The following is a 6,331-nucleotide window of genomic DNA, read 5'->3' as shown; positions in this document are numbered from 1 at the left end:
ATATATATATATATATATATATATATATATATAAAATTTGGACATTAATTAGTAATGTATTGAGGAGCTGAGTATGTAGCTCAATCATGGGGCATTTGCCTAGCATGCATCCAGTCCTGGGTTCAAACTACAAAAAATAAAAAAATATTGATATTAGTTCATGAATTGTGACCAATGTATTACAGCAATACAACATATTGGGAAAACTGGGGTCATATTTATATGTGAACTGTCAGTACCATTTGGTCATTTTTTCTGTAAATCTAAAACTACTCTTAAAAAAAAAAAGTGTATTAATTGTGGTAGCACAGTCCTATAATCCCAGCTACTCAGGAGAATGAGGCAGGAGGTCTACAATTTTAAGGCCAGCCTGAGCAATTTAGAAAGAGTATGTTTCAAAATAAAAAGGACTCGGGATATTGCTCAGTGGTAGAGTGTCCCACATTCAATCCCTAGTACCTAAAAAAAAAAGCATTAAGGCCTGAGGAAAAATCATAATAGATAATCCAAACTATTTATAATGGGTACAAATATTTTTTTCTGATTTCTAAATTTATTTTCAGGTGTTTTTCAATGATCTGTTATAATAGAATCAGACTAAAATTAAGTCCTGAAATTTAAAAGCCCAGGGGAGGTCAACATAGGAGGATCACCCCTTTAAAGTCTAGCCTTGGCAACTTAGCGAGACCCTGTCTCAAAACAGAAAAAGGTCGGGGGATGTAGCTCAGTGGTACAGTGCTCCTGGGTTCAAACCCCAGTACCAAAAAAAAAAAAAAAAAAGGAAAAAAAATGTTAAAACCCTACACTGAGGGCTAGGAGTATAGCTCAGTTGTGGAACACTTACCTAGCATGTGTGAAGCCCTGAGATAGATCCCTAGGACGACAGCAAAAAAAAAAAAAAAAACACCTATACTGAAAAACATAGCTTTTAGAAAACCTGATTAAAATTTTCATTTCTTTTATGAGAAAAGAAGCCAAAATTTTTCCAGTAAAATAAAGAGAAGGTATGGATATTCTTACTCATTTATTATTATTTTTTAATTGCACCCACATCCTACAATAACATTACCTGGAGAGCAGTTTTGCTCTGTGGATCACATGCTGGTCAACACCATCCTTCAAATCTTGTGTGGGCCACTTTCCTCAATTGCAGGGCACAAAGCCATGAAGCCTGGTGCCTTACACTCTGCGCATGCATTAAGTGTGTGTGCATTTCCCCACTAGACAAAACACCTGAGACACCATGGGACTGCAACTTCCTGCTGTCCCGGTTCATCCTACTCACCTCTTAATACAAATGACTGACTGCAGGTTAGAACAACCTCACCTCCTGCCCCTAGGAATCTTGCTTGCCTTCTCTTTAGATGAAAAGTGATACCACCACCACATGCTGGTGCTTGGTTCTGACTCAAGAAGAGCCTCTTAGGTAACAAAAATGTATTATTTGCCAACAGACCCCTCTACACAAGGTAAAAAAAAAAAAAATCACAAACTCTGTGTGGTTTTAAATTCTCTGTGACACCACTTTCCTATGCCCACATCCCATGAGGGTTAGCAGTGAAGACTTTTAAATTTAAAATATGCTAGATTAGTGGTTCTTAGCCAGAGTTTCACATCAGAAGTGTCAGGGGAAATTTTTCAAAGTGTACAAGCCAGGTCCTCACTCCTGGCCTATCAAACTATAGTCTCCCAGGATGCTGCTGTGGGCATGTGGGTTTTGGGGGTTTTTTGTTTGTTTGTTTGTTTGTTTTCGGTACCAGGGATTGAACTCAGGGGCACAACCACTGAGCCACATCCCAGCCCTGTTTTGTATTTTATTTAGAGACAGGGTCTCACTGATTTACTTAATGCCTCTCCGTTACTGAGGCTGGCTTTGAACCTGTGATCCTCCTGTCTCAGCCTCCCAAGCTGCTGGGATTACAGGCTTGCACCACCGTGCCCGACTGGGCATGTGTGTTTTGAGAGTCAGGTCTGGTGCATGCTGTAAGCTAGGAAGTGGCAACTGCAGGTGACATGATCACACATGATCAAATTGTAGGAGCTCATCCCAGATTCATTACTGTTTTGGTTAATGGGCTGAAGAATCAATTGAGTTTCTGCAAAGTGACCCTGTGCATTAGGTTCATGTCATCTGTGCCTTTGCTGATCTCATCCTTGACTCTTACAGCCAGTGAAGGGGATAAAACATGCAAATGTCTAGCAATAATTAACCCTCTGGGCAGCCCAGCTACATAGCAACCTCATCCTGTGGCCATCCTTTCAAGGGCTTGAGACAGATTCACATGCCTTTAGGTAGACCCTCTCACTGAGAGACCTATCTCAGATCCAGAGGGATGTAAAGGAATATAGGAAAATATGCCATTAGAAGTAAATGTACCATTGCCTCAGATGGCAGGTGGTACTGCATATACTTTAGTGAAGTTACTGATGCCCCTTTTGAGCAGTTACCACAAAAATGCTTTGGATTAGGAGCATTCTTCACATAGAAACCAACATCTGACCTTATTGCAAGGGGTGACCTGCAAACCTCACAGTTAACCCAGTTGTGAGGGTTTTACCAAGTGCTGCAATGATTAAGCTCTCACGGGGACTGGAATGAGGATGAAATGGAGAAGCAGAAGAAGCACAGGAAAGACCTGGTTTCCCTGGGCAGCGTAGGGATGATTTTGGGGGGAGGCCCAGCTAACAGCCTCAGAGTGCTCAACCTAGCTGGGGTTTTCCAGGGACAGAGGACATGAACAGCACTTCAGTTACCAGCTGGATTCTCACTGTCTAGTCTATAATTACCATCAGAGCCATGTTTGCCTGAAACAATATAACTGAGGCCACACTGCGTGGGCAACCTCCAGGGACCTGACTACCCCTGTTGTTTCTGGGAGCTTCTGTAAGTCCTCAGCAAAAGCTTCAGGCAAAAAAGCTTCTGGGGAGCTGGAAGCAGAGGCACATGCCTATAATGCCACAGACCCAGGAGTAACAGGAGGAACACTAGTTGAAGGCCAGCCTGGGCAACTTAGTGAGACCTTGTCTCAAAATAAAATTAAAAGAGCTGGGGATGTAGCTCAGTGGTAGAGCACCCCTGGATTTGATCCCTAGTACTAGAAAAAAAAAAAAACTTCTGCGATGATAGCTATGCTGGTATTTCTTAAGTGATAAACTCTAAGTTTTGGATGGACACAGCATAGGACACATTTACCCCCTCCAAAAAAGTAGCCCATGGATCCTCATAGAATGTCTGTAGAGACCCACTGTGACAGGGTGACCTGGAGATCACTTGCTTTTTGTGCCTCCATCCAGCAATACCCAAGAAAATGTGCTTCCAGAAAGAGGAAAGAATTCTAGGGCTGGGGTTGTGGCTCAGTGGTAGAGTGCTTGTCTAGCATGTGCGAGGCCCTGGGTTCAATCCTCAACACTACATAAAAGTAAAGAAATAAATATATTGTGTCCAACTACAACTGAAAAATAAATATTTAAAAAAATTCTAAATTCTCCTTATCAATTTAGAAAGCATTTTCTTAGTACTTATTCACAGCAAATAATTTTGAGCCCCTCCTACAAGTCAGACCATACTTTCAGGCACATAGTGATTAACAAGGTAACATCAACTGAGCTTCTGGAGTGGCTGAGAATTTAGGTCCTGCATCTCTTTCTCTTGCAGTGTCTCCTCCAAGTGAGCTGCCACTGAGAAATTGTGGCAGCCTCACATCCTGTCTGCATCAGCAGGGTAGAAGTTGGCCCTTTTGCAGAAGCAGATTAAACATGGAGTCCTCTTATAGGGACACCCCCAGAGACCAACAGCCCATGATTGACAGAAGATGTCTCTAACAACTTGCATTTGTAATTCGTGGGGTGCACCCCTTTCCTGCCACAAAGTACGCAGAGATCCCTTCTGGGGTTTTTCTTTCTTCTTTCGTCTTTCTCTGTGAAGTGTACTTAAAAAAACAAAAGGTCACTGTGAAACAAGGGAGTGTGCAGTTTTTCCTAAAGCAGGCAGGGCTGCAGGTACTCACAGCTGATTTCTCACATCTGAAAAGCCCCAGTTCCAGACTTCGTTCCACAAAATGGGAACTGGTGGCCTTGGAGAGAGAGTTTTTCTAGGGAGGAGATAAATAGACACTCGAACACCTGTGTAGGTACTTGCATGCCAGACCAAACAGCAAGACAGGGAGTAGGGGAAGTCCTGCTGCAAGGCCCAACCTCCCAATAGCTACACACTTAAGCACAAAACCCCTATCCTCCATTTGCTTCATTTTAAATCTGGCCTCAAAGAGACCCAGATAACAAAAGTACTGACTAGAGAGGAAGGGAGAAGGTCACTCACAGCCTCAGACTTCCAACTGCTGATACTGCTAACTCTCCAACAAATAGCCAGACTCACTTCACGCCTAAGGAATTTACTGCCTTGGTTTTCTCCCTGTAAAATGGATCCATTTCAAAGGGAGCTCTGAAATGATTAGACATAATACATTTAAAGTGCTGAAAGAACACCAAATAAGTATCTAGTAGCAGGATCTGGTGTAGCCCTTCCAGAGTGCTTTCCGGTTTTCCCCACAGCACCCCGACCTTCCAATATGTAATTTCCTGAGAACATTTTCAAGTAGAAGGATCAGCAAGGTAGAAGCCAAGCTGAAGTTTAAAAGTTTCCCTCTCTGGCCAGGAGAGAGCAGGTGTGGCCCTGTGGAACCTGCCCAGAGCCTGCAGTTCACCAGTGAGTCACCTTCCCACTTCTTTCCAGGTGAAGAGGTTCCTCTTGAGCCTTCCATCACTCACTTGCACGTGGCGCACACAGGCTGTGGCTTTTCCCCACCGGGGGACCTTGCCTTTAGGGCAAGTCCTGCCTGGTTAGAACCTTCTCCTAGAGGAGCAGACAAGATGGCATCAGAAAGCAAGCTGCTTTTGACCCTTTCTGAACCAAAATGGTCTGAGGGGCAAGGTGGGCTCAACATTGTCTCCATTTTCTTCCAGCCCCAGGGCTGCAGAGTCCTCAAGAGCCCTGGTGGCACCCCAGCACAGGGCTCTGAGGCTCCTGACCTGCACCCAGAGCCTGTCCGTCCCCCGCCGCCCCCCCAGGTTCCTCATCCTGATGTCCTTGAGAAGTGTGTGTGAGTCAAGACCAACTGAGAAAGGAGGGGCCAAGGTAGAGGTGACTAGGGGGGCTGAGCAAAGGGGAGGAGAGACTTGGAAATGAAACTTCATTGCTGCCAAGCTCCTCTTGCATGCCTGGGGGCTCTGAAATGAATCAGCCCCTACAGACGGCCCAGGGGTTTTCTAAGTTCTCTTCTTCACATTCTTTTTTTTTTTTTAACATAAAAATTCTTTATTCAACTTAATCCAGCCAGTATTGAGATAGTCCGCTATATTAAAAACAAGACATTTGAAAAAATTACAGCAGAATTAGCAAGGCAGTGACTAAGTCACTAAGTTTAATTTCATATTCTTCATAGTCATTTGATAATCATGTAATGATGAACAATATTTTCAGCCACTTAAATGGAGATAACTTCTGCAAAGAATAGATTTCTAATAGTTGAATTTTATAAAAGAGGTTTAAAACATTAAAGTTTCTGGAAATAACAAAAAAGCAATATGAAAATAAACTAGAAAACAAAATATACCCATCCATCTCAAAAGGCCACATCATCTCTTGAATTTGTACTCTGCTGCCTTTCCTTTACCTCTTCATTCTCTTTTTCCTGTTGAGTCCTTCTTATGCAGGAGGGATTTTGCAACCTCCCAGTGGCTTGTCACCTATAGAAAACTCCAGGTCAGCTAACAAACCAGCTTGCTTATCAGGCTGTTGGAGCCAGGAGGATGGCTGGCCTTGGGGTGGGGAAATCCTATCTTGCGCAGCTTCCTTCCTTCCTCCCTTTGGCCGGGCCCCACAGGGGTGGGGGAGCCTTTCAGGGCTTAGCACTTGGCTACTGGGCTCCCAGCCAAGTGTCCAGAGGACACCACTCCTGACACCTGGATCCTTTTTATCTTCCTAGGGCTCAGAGACCATAAAACTCCTGCTCTAGAGAATGAACAAAAAACCCCTGCATTTCCAAGTCCTCCCAAATAGCCTGCTCCAGCCAGTTTCTTCAGTTTGTTCTGGGAGAAACAGGAAAAACACCGAGCAAGAACTTTTCTCTCTTGCTTTGTACTGATGGAACATGTCATCCTGCTGACAAGGCCCTTACCAACCAGGATTGAGTGATAAATTCCATGCGAACCTGCCCAGCACACAGCAGGCACCCCCAGAAATATTCTGCCCAAAGCCCTAAGGCTAGCTCTGTGTGTGTGTGTGTGTGTGTGTGTGTGTAATATATATATATATATATATATATATATATAT

This window comes from Marmota marmota, unplaced genomic scaffold (assembly GCF_001458135.2).
Source record: "Marmota marmota marmota unplaced genomic scaffold, marMar, whole genome shotgun sequence".
NCBI lineage: Eukaryota > Metazoa > Chordata > Mammalia > Rodentia > Sciuridae > Marmota > Marmota marmota.
This window is presented reverse-complemented; position numbering follows the sequence as displayed.